This window comes from Herpailurus yagouaroundi, unplaced genomic scaffold (assembly GCF_014898765.1).
Source record: "Herpailurus yagouaroundi ecotype Mexico unplaced genomic scaffold, PumYag 29, whole genome shotgun sequence".
NCBI lineage: Eukaryota > Metazoa > Chordata > Mammalia > Carnivora > Felidae > Herpailurus > Herpailurus yagouaroundi.
Genome location: NW_024412377.1, coordinates 57,338,131 through 57,353,488, shown reverse-complemented (window position 1 = coordinate 57,353,488; position 15,358 = coordinate 57,338,131). Strand labels below are relative to the sequence as shown.

The 15,358-nt window shown below is 37.3% G+C and overlaps 1 protein-coding gene across 2 annotated transcripts in view; it reads right to left on the bottom strand.

The window, feature by feature from the left end:
* TENM2 (teneurin transmembrane protein 2) overlaps positions 1-15,358 on the bottom strand; it is a 1,969,530-nt gene that overhangs the window by 1,429,372 nt on the left and 524,800 nt on the right. The window lies entirely within an intron of this gene.

Here is a 15,358-nt window from a genome sequence, read left to right as displayed (position 1 = left end):
GAGTTGGAAGAAAAATACAGTCAACCTAGAATTTTATACTAGTGAAAATGTCCTTCAGGAGTGAAGGAAAACAAAACAAACCAAAATTAAAAAAAAAATTACTACCCAAAGAAAAATTAAAAGAAGTCATTGCCAGTAAATCTGCCCTGCCAGTAAATCTAGCCCGATGTATTAGAAAGACAAAATGACTTGTTTTTGATGACTGGATGATTCTCTTTCCTTCTTCCTCAGTTATTTTTCACCTGGTCTATAAAAGTAATTTATAAATTTCTTTGGAGCCCAGAGACAGGTTATGATACAGTATGATATGGTAAAAAGCCTGATATTATAAAAGACAGAAATGTGCGGGGTGCCTGGATGGCTCAGTTGGTTAAGTGTCAGACTTTGGCTCAGGTCTATCTCACAGTTGGGGGTTCAAGCCCTATGTTGGGCTCTGTACTAACAGCTCAGAGCCTGGAGCCTGCTTCAGATTCTGTGTCTCCCTCTCTCTTTGCCCCTCCCCCACTCGTGCTGTTTCTCCTCTCAGTCTCTCAAAAATAAATAAACATTAAAAAAAAAAAAGCAATGTGTATTTATTCCTCAGGTGGAAATTTTAGCTGATAACAAGTCTAAATCCCTTTCTTTTTATATAGGCATGTAAAGTGAATGATGTTTTTTATGGTGCTCAGTTTCGAGTTTCTTACTACAATAACAACAAAAAAATAGAGAAGATTATTGAGTAACTGTAGTAGAAAATGATATGAATACATTTAGGAGAATATAAGACAAGTAGTACTTTTGAGGAAATCATAAGGAAAGAGAGATGTGAATTTATCCTCATAAAATTTCAAAGTTTCTGCATACCTTCTGAAACTAACTTATGTATGTTGTTCCTCCATTAGACTAACATTTCTAGGGAGTTGAAGTGCCCTACCAAAAAATAAACTTCAACAAGAACACTCTTCTTGATAAATCCTCATACTGCTTTGGGTGGCTTTATTCTTTCTCAAAGTATACCATGTCTGAAAATATCTTATTTTTTTATTCACTTATAGTCAGCTTAAGAATTCCTTCTCCATCTGCTTTTATTCCCTGTTTTAATTTAAAAGGAAGAGCTGCCTAAACTTAGTAAATCAATACACAGCAGCATACACTAATGCATTTATTAGGATGTTAAAATCTTGTTTCCTGTTAGTCAGTATGGCTCACCTATACTTTCAGGTTGTCTGTGAGGACATTTTTATAAATGATCTTTCTTTGAAATGTTTTACTTGTTGAGGATTTTGCATTGATGAAGGTGCAGGAAGTTACTTGACCATTTACCACAAAAGTTCCAGAGCTATTGCTTTTGTTCTCACCCACAGGGCAGGCTTAACAATTTAACAATACGTAAACATCTCCTTGAATGTGAAGTGCTTAATCAAATATCCTCTGTTTCAGCACAGACCTCTCAGCCGAATGGAGCAATGTGGAACGAACATATGAGTAGATATTGAGATTGCACTGCTTTCTAACAAAACTGAAGGGTTGGCTCTTCTACTTCATGAGGTTTATAAATGACCAAGACCTTTTGGAGTGATTTACAACTATTTAGTGTAATTCCGCTGATGAGAGCTGCTTTCCTTCTAAGCAGTATAACAAAATGCGCTGCACTCTCAATGATGTGTCATAAAGGGGGACCCAGGAAGGAAAGTTGAGCACAGACTGTGCTGCTCTGAGCAGGAAGCTAGCTCCCAATGGTGACAATGTCTTTTTAGCCCTATTCTCATATCAAGTGGGAAATTACAAACACATTAATGCCCTCCAGTCAAATACTTGCCAAAACAACAGATGGCCGTACCACTAAGCAACCTTGACCTTGTGGTTACCTGCCCTGTCAATCAGACACGGGATCTCTCCTCTGGGGAAAACACTGTCTTCTGTGCAACACAGCATATTCAACCATTGTTGCAGATTTAATAAAACACATACTTCATACAGCAAATATGGACACATTGTCTTTCCTCACATGAACTAAAGTACTGGCATGCTACATCAATTCCCTGAAGCCTTCAAATGCTTCCACAAAAACACTAGACAGAAATGGAACACTGCTGAGCCAGAATCAACAGTTATATTTCAACATTTGAAATCAAAAAGCTCCATTTGGGGGCTGACAGAACACTAGAGTGTGACATACCACACAAGGAAGAGCTTACGTAAATCACAGGGAATAGTCATTGTCTACAGATCAAATATATGTTGTTAACCAATGTGCTGACGGATGCATTAGGTGTAAAAATCTTCCAAATAGTTCAGAGAGCATATAGCATTTGGTGGTAAAAGAAAGAATGCTCTTACAAATGTTAAAACTCAATAAAACAAATGCTGACATCAAAATATCTAAATAGATGCATGGATGCTGACATTCAGAGTCCAGCCATGCAACTCAATCACAAGGTCATTGGAAACCTAGTGTGGCTTTTGTTTCTGAACCAAGAGGCATTCTTTGTGAGATGAGCTATACACCTATGAGGTATATATCTGGGGATTGAGTAGGCTAAGTGATAGTATCACAAAGATTTAATGAACTCAAACTCACCTACTCATAGCCTTAATGTTAACTGGCTACTGTTATAATAAGGAATTTAGCACAACGAGCAAGAATTTGGGTTCTTGATCTAAGACGAGCGTGTGCTTGAGCCCTAAGACTGGCCCTCGCTACCTCCACCCTTTGGACATATTATATAAACCCTCTGCCTCAGTTTCTTTATCAGTCAAATGAGTAATACTTTTTTCTCAGATATCCCTGTGATCATTAAATGCAATAAAGTGTATTAAACCCTTAGCATACTGCCTTGTACAGATCAAGAGTCATTAAATGTTAGTTATTATTAATAAATGTTCATCACTGCTATTAATAGTTTAGTAAATCTTGGGGAAATGACTTATGCACTCAGCCTATTTTCTCATCTGCAGAAAGAGAAATTGGAATAGATTATTATGATAAAATGCTTCCAGCTCTAGCATTCCATAGATTTGTAACTCCGATTTATTGCTGGTAAATATAGATGCCTCCTACAGACACATAATAGGGCACTAATGCATTTTTAGAACATAAAATGTCTAAGCTGGCATTTTATTTACTAAAAGGTCCAAGGCAGGACATCATTAAATCCTCACCACAATTCTGGAAACCATTAAGAGATGAGGAAACTGAGGCCCAAAGGAGTTAAGGGCCTGCCTATGGTCACACAACTTCTAGGACTAACAACTGAGGTAGTTGATCAATAGGATGGAGAAAGGAGAGCAGAAGCTCAAGTTCCCACAGGCAAACTTGTCAAAGAAACAGAAAGAGCAGGCAACCATTACGATGCTGCGGCCTGGCACCTAGAAGGTGGGATGACTAAAGCTAGGGCTCTGTGGGATGACTAAAGCTAGGGCTCTGCAGCCAAGGGGAAGAAGAGAAGTGATGGAGGGCTAATTTATTTAACATAAATAATGTATCCCTTAATTATCTGCCACATGATTAAGTAATTGTAATGTAAATAATTTAAATCAAGGGAAGGGGAAGACATCAAGCATAGGGAGCTCTTTAAAAAAAAATGTACTTGTGAGGTGGAGGTCAATTTGGATTTCAAATAAAGACCTCATGAGACAATTTATTCGTTGATATTATGGCGTGCTGCTGTGTGCCAGGCATTGTGCAAGGCTCTGGGAACATACCGATGAATAATGGGAGCTGTAAACTTAGAGCGACACATAGTCTAATGAGGAAGACAGCTGTATAACCAAGAAATTGTATTATAACTGTCACCAGTCTTATGGAAGAATATAGGAGGGGGCAACCAACTGCCAGCAACTTCACTAAGGATAGACTCCAGGTGGGGCTAAAGATAGAGCAAATAGAAGAACCAGATGCCTGGGAGACAGAGTGGGAAGTGAGCTTGCCTCAGTACCTTCTAAACTGGGTACTATTTTTATTATTATTGTTTTTTAAGGAGAATGTTATCCTACTGTTAAAGGAAAATTTAATGGGACTTGTTCTTTATTCTTATGAAAGAAAGGAGTGTATTGTTTTTTAAGTTTATTTATTTATTTTGAGAAAGTGCATCGACACTTGTGCAGAGGAGAGGCAGAGAGAGAGGGAGACAGAGAATCCTGAGCAGGCCCCATGCTATCAGTGCAGAGCTCAATGCTGAGCTCTGTCTCACAAACCATGATGTCATGACCTGAGCCGAAAGCAAGAGTCAGACGCTTAATGGACTAAGTTACCCAGACACCCCTGTTCTTGGTAACTTTCAACACAACACTTTAAGGAATGACAACTCAAAGATGAAGCCCACCAAGCAAAAATAAAGTTCAAGTTGGGAAGGTAGGACTGTGTTGTGAGGACGGTCAGGCTTCGGAGAGAAATTTCCTGTGTCTGCATCCTCTCCCCACTTTGCTGTAACTGGGAGACTTTGGGCAGATCCCCTCCACTTTGGTAAGCTTGTTTCTTCCTCTACGAAAGGAAGACAACAGTAATAATAGTAATTGCCACTCTGAAAGGTTGTTGTGAAGATTAGATGAAATAATCCATATACTGAGGTTAATACAGAGACTGAGAAATCACAAGTGATCTGTAATGTGTGACTATTATTAGCAGCATCACTATTAATATTACTACTTCTAAATGCCCTTCTAGAGGGGCTAAGGCTCAGAACCTCTGTGGCTCTGAGAAAAACTGAAAAACTTTCTGAGACTGAAATAATCTTCCAACAATGGAGAGAAATCCCAATATACAATGCCTTCTATACAATATGATACACATAAGCTATAGTGTCATTTATAAAACTTATAGAACATGCAATTTATTTTAAATTATAGAAAGTATATAAATTCTGATGGTCAAGAACAAAAGCTTGATTAGGCTTTCCTACTTACTGGTTTTATAATTTGAGTAAGTCAATTATCAAAGAAACAAAATTTTCTCATCTGAAAAATGGGCTCATTTTCTCTAACCCATTAAAAGAAAAAAAGTTCTGAAAAATAATATTAATAAAAAAACAACAAGTATGAGTCTCAGGGTATGCCATCGTATATCCAAATCATAGCAAAAGTCCCTGTGCTAATGTCCTTCACAAAAAAAGGTGATTATTCTTACTACTAAGATCTTTAAAACTCTTTTTTTTAATTTTATTTTTTTAATTTTCATCCAAATTAGTCAGCATATAGTGCAACAATGATTTCAGGAGTAGATTCCTTAATGCTCCTTACCCATTTAGTCCATTCCCTCTCCCACAACCCCTCCAGTAACCCTCTGTTGGTTCTCCATATTTAAGAGTCTCTTATGTTTTGTCCCCCTCCCTGTTTTTATATTATTTTTGCTTCTTTTGCCTTATGTTCAGCTATTCTGTGTCTTGAAGTCCTAATATGAGTGAACTTATATGATATTGGTCTTTCTCTAATTTCACTTAGTATAATACCCTCTAGTTCCATCCATGTAGTGTAAATGGCAAGATTTTATTCTTTTTGATTGCTGAGTAATAGTCCATTGTATATATATACCACATCTTCTTTATCCATTCATTCATCGATAGACATTTGGGCTCTTTCCATACTTTGGCTATTGTCAATAGTGCTGCTATGAACATTGGGGTGCATGTGCCCCTTTGAAACAGCATATCTGTATCCCTTGGATAAATACCTAGTAGTGCAATTGCTGGATTGTAGGATAGTTCTATTTTTAATTTTTTGAGGAACCTCCATACTGTTTTCCAGTGTGGCTGCACCAGTTTGCATTCCCACCAGCAGTGCAAAAGAGATGCTCTTTCTCTGCACCCTCGCCCACATCATTTGTTGCCTGAGTTGTTAATGTTAGCCATTCTGACAGTTGTGAGGTGGTATCTCGTTGTGGTTTTGATTTGTATTTCCCTGATGATGAGTGATATTGAGAATTTTTTCATGTGTCTGTTGGCCATCTGGATGTCTTCTTTGGAGAAGTGTCTATTCATGTCTAAAACTACTCTTATGAATCATCCCATTTATATAAAATACGTGGAGATCTGAGAGATATTCTTTCTCATCTGGCTTCTTTACACCCTGGAGTCCAGTCCATGGCTAAAATCTACTGTTATCTTTGGCACACAAAGTCCTACTGAAGAGTGTATTAGCATCTGGAATACTGGTGTGTTTTCCCTTTTTCTTTTTTGCTGCTTCACTGGAATAGCTAAACTGGACTACTGGCTCATAAAATTTACCATGCTTTTACTTCCTCCCATGTATCCGGAATGTCAAATTTAATCAGTTAAATAGGATAACAGCAGTTGCCTTGATGATGAAGATCCTGGTGAAAAGTACAAAATCACCCTAGGGGCACCTGAGTGGCTCAGTCAGTAAAGCGGCGACTCTTTGATTTTGGCTCAGGTCATGATCTCATGGTTTGTGGGATTGAATCCTCATGCTGGGCTCTGTGCTGACAGCATGGAACCTGCCTGGGATCCTGCTCAATCGCTCATTCTCAAAATAAGCTAACACCAAAAAATAAAAAAAATAAAATAAAAAAAAAGACAAAAAACAAAATCCAACCCTGGTATGTGGGTCATTGAGCTTCCCAAATCATGCTTAATTGTAAAATAGAAAACTGCAAAATACATGATCTAGCAATACATAGTGTCGCATGCCCCATTTAGCATGAATATCAGTTAAGGTTTGGTTATAAGTCAGAAACGAAATCTGGCTAACGGAAGCTAATTTTTCAATATCTGAGTACAAGGAAAATCTGAGCAATCAGGCATCCGAAAAGATGGAAACTGGGCAGCTCTGAGTATGCAAATTACAAGAAGCAAAGGAGTATCTCTTCATGGTGCTACAGTTGAGATGGATCTCTGCCAGCTATTTCCTACCCATATATCATTCATGAAAGATTCAGACATCCATGGGAGAGTCTGGCTGGCCTACTGGGGTCAGGTGCCTACCCTTTGGCCAGAGGAGAGCAAGACACCTTGAATGAATATTACACAAAGATTACACATGGTGGGCAAAGTGTACTTTTTCAAAGGAAAATTAAAATGCTGTTACCAAAAGAGGGGGAATGGATGCTGGGCAGGCACAAACAACAGATGTCCACTGCAGCAGGCCTATTTGGTATATCTTTGATGAGCCAAAAGACCAGAAACCATGCAAAGATACATGCAGCACACTCACACACACACACACACACACACACACACACACACACACACACACACACAATTTTGTGTTAATTCCCAGAGAACGTCCACCTTACATTTAACTGACTTGGTTCCCCTTTTGATTCTTTTCTTGACTTTCAAAAAATGCTTCCCTCTTTCCAATCTCATTCCCTTTTTCCAGTTTTCCACATAACATTTTTTTTTTGCTACAGCTAGGGTATTTTCAATAAATAAAGTCAGCTAAGTATGCAATCCTCCCTTATTGCTGTTATTGAATAAATATCAAACAGTGCCAAAGACAGAAGTATGATATTTTTTTATAAAAGTCATTCTAAATTACCTTGCATTATTTTTAGTTGGGGAAAAAAAAAGAAAGTATTCCTGTGAAGTGATGATCTACTTTTATTGTCATATTCCACCCTAAAGATATATCATATATCTTTCCTCTAATGAAGTGTTTTCTAGAAAGTAGACTATAGTCCTCTGTTTCCAATCTTTAGATGACACACATTGCTATGGTAACCTTGGGTTTCTTGATTTATAAATTCCTTCCTTTGTGAAAGAAGTAATTTCAGTTTAATTTACTAATGGAGTTTTCCTCAATCTAGAATAGCAAAAAAAGTCTAACCACACCCCTTTTTATTAACAATCTGTAATCAGAATTTTACAAATGAAAAGGTGTCTCTCAGAGACCCTGAAATGTAATATACAGTAAGAAAAATAAGAAAATATGAGTAAAGCAACATATGAAAGCCAAAATATAGTAGCAACCTCAACGACGATTTCTTTTTTAAAAAATACCATTTATCTTAGATCAAAAGATAAGCTTGGTATTAATAGCAATCAGGATACCAAAAAATCACAATAATGAAACTCCCAAATTCATAAAGCATTGTGATCAAGAATACATGTATTTATTTCTTCTTTGTTGTGAAAAAGTCTGGAAGGTAGATTCAAATAGACAAATGGAATGGTATTTTGACGCATAAGAACAAGGCTAACTGTGCCCTAGTTTTACTTCAGTTACTGTTATTTTGGATTCAGTGTAGAATCCAAAAAAATATAGAAAACTTTAACTTGATACAAAGTGAAAACATCCAAATAAATCCAGTTGTTTATCATCTGGCTCTAAGTTTAACCCCTTTGAAAACTGACAGGAAGTTTTAATGGGAAGAGAACGGGCCAAGAATCTGAAGACTTCAATTTCTATTGTAAGTTCTACCTTCTCTGTGCTTTGTGTCCTTAGGCAAGTCATGTAACCATTCTGAGTTATGTTTTAAGAGACCCTGCCCAGCCTACATCAAATGATGTTGTTAGAATTAAATGTGATAAAGTGCCCAAGGCTTTGAAATTTTTAAAGTTGGACTCAGATATAGGATATCAAAATGAAAAGAGCCAAATCATGACATCAGTTTCCTAAGGAGGATGGTAGAGATATTCTGAGATTCTGGTCCCTCACAGAGCCTTATACGTCTCATAACTTTTCCATATGATCCCAGGAAAGGAAAAAGAGATGAAAGGGTGGAAGTTCTACAATTTGAGCACAATGTAAGAACTTTGTGGGAGTAAATATTAACAAAACAAAGCATGGACTCTCTGGTAAGATGATGAGGATCCGTCCTCATGATTTATTTTCTAAGGTTTATTTCATAAATTTCTATGTTCTTTTATCTGCCTCAGAGAGAACAAAAATATATGGCATTTGTGTTCTCCAAAGAAAGAATAATTAAGCCTTTGTATTGTATAGTTGCTTAGTTTTTAGACAAAAACTCTTCCTCCTTCCCAAACTATAAACATCTTTAAATTTCAACTTGTGAAACACACCTCTTTGGATAGATCTGTTAAAATCAAAGTGCTCCTTGCATACGTCTTAATTTGTACCACTGTCTAAACCAAGGCTTAGTAAATTTACAATTCTCTCTAGGATGGTTCTACCTAGAGACCTGAGTGGATAGTGGGCTGTCGAGCACAGCTCCAGGTTTGCTCAGAGGGAAGCAGTGAAGAGGAGAAGGAACATGGGGCTTGGAGCTAGAAGGCCTCAGTTGGAGTTTACGTCCTGCCACTTGTCAGCTGTTGGACCTTAACTGGAAGTTTCCAACCTCATAGACCAAAAACCTACTACTATCACTTTTCAAGGTCATAGGCCTATGTTCAAGGAGCATTTGCTAAATAAATTAATAAATTACATTTGCTTGACTGAGAGTAAATAATAACTGACGGTGTTAGCATCTCAATTTTTTTTAATGTTTATTTTTGAGGGAAAGCAAGTGCAAGCAGGAGAGGGGCAGAGAGAGAGGGAGACAGAGGGTCAGTGGGCTCTACACTGGGAGCAGAGAGCCTCATGCGGTGCTCAAACCCATGAACCATGAGATCATGACCTGAGCCGAAACCAAGAGTCAGATACTTATCCCACTAAACCACCCAGATGCCCTATGGCATGTAAATGTTTAATTTGTTTCTTCACCTTGCATAAAAAATATCTCATTTTTCTGATTTTAAAATAACGTATGTCAACCATGGAAAATTTAGAAAATATGGAAAGTACAAAGAAAAGGTAAACATTTTCCTTATTTCATTCCCCATATATGATTGGCAACATTTTCTATTGCTTCTTGTGTGTGTGTGTGTGTGTGTGTGTGTGTGTGTGTGTGTGTGTGTCTGTGTATGATACAATATGTTCTGTATTTTATACATTTTTATATATATTATATATATATATATTTTATATATTCTGAATTTTTTATTAACATGATTAACATAATTAACATTTTTAATATGTTACTATTCTTCTATTAATACATCAGACATATTTTTATATGTGTTCCTATTCTTAAAAATCGTGAATTTAATAGCTTCTTAAAATTCCATCCTATGACTCTGCCAAGTTTGTTTTTCCCTGCCCTGAATTTTGTATTTTTAAATAAATTAATTTAGACATAAAATCTAAGTTTTAAAAAATCAAGCAAAACACAAGTTTAAAGAAATGAGGGAAAGTTCTATTTACTCCTCTCTGACTGCTGTCCTACTCAGAGATATGTTCTGTAGCACTTGTCTCTGTATCCTTCCACAACTTTTTCAGTGTTCACAAAGATAATTTCTATATTTTCGCTACTGCAAATACATAACAGCAGTGTTCCCTGGGAGCATGTTGGAAGGACAAAATCTCAGGTCTCATCCCAGAACTTCTAAATGGAATCTGCATTTTTACAGGATCTCAGATAATTTGTACACATACTAAAGTTTGAGAAATTGGTCTAGATAGGGATCTTTGGGGCCAAATCCAGTCTGCTGCTTGTTTTGAATGGCATGCCAAATATGAATTGTTATCACATTAAAAAAATTTACTTATTTTGAGAGAGAGAGAGAGAGACAGAGAGCACAAGTGGGGGAGGGGCAGAGAGAAAGGGAGAGAGAGAAAATGACAAGTAGGTTCCATGCTGTCAGTGTGGACCCTGACACAGGACTGACATGTGAGATCATGACCCGAGCCGAAATCAAGTGTCAAACACTTAACCGACTGAGCCACCTGGGCACCTCAAGTTGTTATCACATTTTTAAATGGTTGAAAACAAGTCAAAAGAAGATTAATATTTAGTGACACATGAAAATTATTTGAAATTCAAAGTTCAGTGTCCATAAATAAAGTTTTAATTGAACACAGCCATGCTTATTTGTTGATGTATCATTTATGGCTGCTTTTGCCCTGCAATGGCAGAATTGAGCAGACAGAACAGAGACTTTATGGCCTGCAGAGCCTAAAATACATATTATCTGTCCCTTTACAGAAAAAGTTTACCAGGACTGGTTTATCTGGTAGAGTACCTAGGAGAGTAAACGTAATTCAATTTATTAAAAAAAAATATGTATGATTGAGTGAACTAAAAAACAAGCCAAATATTTTTGAAATTGTGAATTCATTATATTTCGTAATGAGTCATCTATGTGTTGATATTTACCCTGTTTAACATTTGCCTATTTGCTTATTATCTGTCCCCCCACACTAGACTATAATTTCTAAGAGACCATCTTGTTTACTGAAGCACACATTACACTCAAAAATATTTGCTGAATTTTTAATGTCCATGATAATATCATCAGGTAGGTACAATTATTATTCATACATATATGAATATATATGAATATAAACAGGAAATTATCTCGCAAGACCACAAGCTAATTAAATGACATAGACCTCAAATATTTCTGCTAGAAATGGGTTTGCTGCTCAGCTTTTTCTCTGAAGAACTTTTTTATCTTTTATTTTAGACAGAGAGTGCATGCAAGCTGGGGGGAGGGGCAGAGAGAGAGAGAGAGAGGGAGAGAGAGAGAGAGAGAGAGAGAGAGAGAGAGAGAGAGAATCCCCAACAGGCTACATGCTCAGCATGGAGTCCAGTGCGGGGCTCAGTCCCACAGCCCTGGGATCATGACCTGAGCCAAAATCAAGAGTTGGACACTCAACCAACTGAGCTACCCAGGTACCCCTGAAGAACTTTAACGGGAAAGTTAGAAAAGAAATAGCAACACACATTCCTTTATTTGCATTAATAAATAAAGATTGTATTTGGTTGGTACATTAGAAAATGCAGCTTAGGGGCACCTGGGTGGCTCAGTCAGTTAAGCGTCTGATTTCAGCTCAGGTCATGATCTCATGGTCTGTGAGTTTGAGCATCGTCAGACTCTGTGCTGACAGCTCAGAGTCTGGAGCCTGCTTCGGATTCTGTGTCTCCCTCTCTCTCTGCTCCTCCCTCTCTCACACTCTGTCTCTCAAAAATGAATAAACGTTTAAAAAAAGAAAAAAAGAAAAGAAAATGCAGCTTAGAGAAGTTGAGACTTGCCATATATACATAGCCATTGCCCACCAGATTTGGATTTCAAAGCACTTGGTATAATAACTTCAGATCCCACACGATAGCTACTAGTCTGTAGGTGACAGATACAAGCCAAATCACAGAAGTCTATTTATTATGAAATTATGAAATTGGGTTAAAGATTTTTGTTCTCAGAAATTAACTGCTACTTTATGTCAGCTGCTTAGTTGAGAACTTGAGTGATAAATTCATGAACAAAAACTGGAGAAATAGAGTTATAGGAAACAGACTTGGCCAGAGGGGAATACAGGTAAACCATGAGGAACCAGTGCAACTGCATCCTAAACAGAAAGAGAATAGTGAGGCAACTTTGGCTGATCTGCATTTGGAAAGCAACCAGATAGAAAGTGAAGAAAAGTTAGTATGATAAAGAAAAACCGAAAGGAAACATGTTCCCTGTGCATGATCATGAGGGATTTAGAGGGACTGGGTTTTTAGGTCTATGGATTTTTCCCTCATTTCTATCCAATGCCAACAACTCAAATTGTTGCAAATGAGAGGAGAATTTCCACACCAGATACTGTTTTAATTAAGAAAAGAAGAATCCAGCGAGGAGTTCTGCAACTTGCTCACCTGGATATCCCCACGAGTGAACTCACTTGTTTGAATTTGGCTGCTTGTAAGAGCTTGTTAATCCAACATTTTGATTTGCACATTGTTTCCGATTTGCATGGTACAAAATATCAGTGTTTTGATTGCTATGGTGGGCCTCAGGAAACTATTTATGTTTATCTCAGGACCAATAAGATAGTAAGGATGGCTTTGCTGCTAAAATACTTAGGCTTATGATAGGTTTGGGGTTTCAGGATCCAAGAGTCTTGTTTATCTTGGCTAAGGGTATTTTCTTTAAGTGGCAACTGCACTGCTCAAGTAATTATTTTGTATACGGTTTTACCTGTGTGTGTTAAAACCTGGTGTGGCATTTCAAAATACGTTTTTATCATGCAATAACCCTGAGCTTACCATTTTAATGCACTGAACACTCATTAAACATTTTTATTAACTAATGATGAAAATTTTGAAAAGTGTGGAAATAGGTATTTTGCCTAGCTAAAAATAGTTATTCTGAAAGCCAAGCATTTTTTTTTTTTTTAATTTATCAGGGAATCCCACAAGTCAGTTCCACACTGTGATTGCCACATCTCTTGTATAATAAAACTTCTATAAATCATGAAAGAAGATTCCTTTTTTCTCCATGAGTTACTGTGCTTTCATTTTCTTCTTTTTTCTTTTTAGAACCAGCTAGTTAATTATGTTCAGAGCATGGCACTTCATCTTCATCAATCTATACAGGCCCTCTTTTGTTTTTATTCGTTTTGGTTGTCCATTTTATTCCACTTTATCTGCATTTTCCCAAACCTATTCCTCTCCCTACCCTCAAAAGGCAACCATTCTCATGTGTTTATATCTTTGGTTTGGTGTCGGGTGGGTAGATACAGTACAGAGTTCCCAGTGATATTTGAATTCCATATGCACTACAAAAAGCTTTTGGTACATCTCAAGTATCATCTGGGACATACTCAAACTAAACTTATAGCACACACACTAAAAAAAAATATTCAAAGTTTACCTGAAATTCAAATTTAACTCTATTTATTTATTTATTTACTTATTTATTTATTTACCGACTCTGGCAATCACAGTTTGGTGTAATATGTACGGTATGTGTTTGTTACTTTGTTGCATGTATCATAGCGTATTTTAACTCATGTCATGGCGTACCCAAAATTCTGTGTGAAATATGTAATAAGAAGGGCTGAAGGGCCTGTACGGTATACGTCCAGGTGAGCAGAAGGAGATGGAAGGGGAAAAGCTCCTAAGCACAGAACTCCAGAACCAACAGAAAGATGGCTAAACATTCCCATTTATTTCCAATTCATTCGGCAACTCTTTTGATTATTGTTTCACCTTTAAACACTTAGGAAGCAGCAGTGCTAAGATGAGCCAGGGCCCTTGAGTTCTAATATTTTATTAGTGGTGGGGGAGGAATGGGGAGGTGAATGCCTGAGCATGTCTCGCCATCCTGCACATTTTATCCGGTCACGTGAATATGGCTCTGACATACTTCTGATCTGATCCTGCTCTTAGTGTACCCTGGAGACCTGGAGTACTATGTCCAATTTCTGCAGTAAAAGGGGAGGAACAACACTTCATAGAACCGTACAAGCTGTGTCCTTAAGTCTACCTCATTTTGGCCTCTGCTTCATAATTGAAACATCACCTACCCCAAACACCCAGAGAGCCAAGGCAGACCTGACTCCTCAGAGGTCCTCCGGTTTTTGTTTCTCATTCCTCAAATCCATGATTTCCTCTAGCTTTTAGTTTTCTTACGGGTGACTTTGGGGGAGGAATAAACATTTGAGGCCAGTTTCCTGCCCCCACAAGAACCCATTATTCAGTGTTCTAAGCTGCATTTTGCCTGCAACTCAAGTCTGTATCATTAACTAACTGCAGAGTCTTCTTCTAATCTTTGGAGTAAATATTTCCCAGGTTTCCGATTGATTAAATGTTTTAAATTCATTCTCTCATTTATTCTTCCAACAAATATTATTGAGCATTAAGACATGCTGGCATTCTGATAGGTTCCAGGGACACAAAATGAATTAAAGCATGATATAGACCTTGAAGCATTTAGCCTACCAGTGTAAAAGAACTTTTTACGAACACACAATAAAATTCCTTTGAAACTACCATATTAGTTATCTGAATTACAGTGGCGATTAGAATGTATTTTCTCCCATCCCACATAACTCAAAAAGATTATTTTTAATGAGCTATTATTTCATTTTCCAGGCTTTATTTCTCATTGTTTAATTCTTTCAAAATAGCATTTCATATTACTGAGGGGAGGGTTAGTTCATCTGCTGATTGCTATACCTTCTGGGATCCCTTCTGTTCCCTAAGGCTGAGGCAAAACCCAAATTTACTAATGAACTGCCAAAAATTTCATTTCACAAATTCCTACTCATGTGCCATTACTATAAAGGCTTTGTAGTTATTACAGTGATGAGTTTATAGCCTGGAAACTAGGACATTGCTGTTTCAACTAATTCATTACCTATACTTCACACATTTTAAAGAGAAAAGGAGAGAAAACATGTGAAAGAGACAGAAACACAGAGAGTTGTGTGCGCTTTCTCATTTGACTTTGGACTCCATTGTGTAGCACGATAAAGGACTGATTAAACATTTATTTCATCCTTGCTCTTTGCACTCATGTCAGCCTTTGGTAAGCCCTCCCCCTTCCTTAGGTCATTTATTTATTTATTTTCTCTGTAAATGTTAGTTTAGTGCCTACTCTGTGCTAGGCATTCTGAAGGTGCTGAAGGTATAGCTATTGTGGTGCCTTTGTAAGGT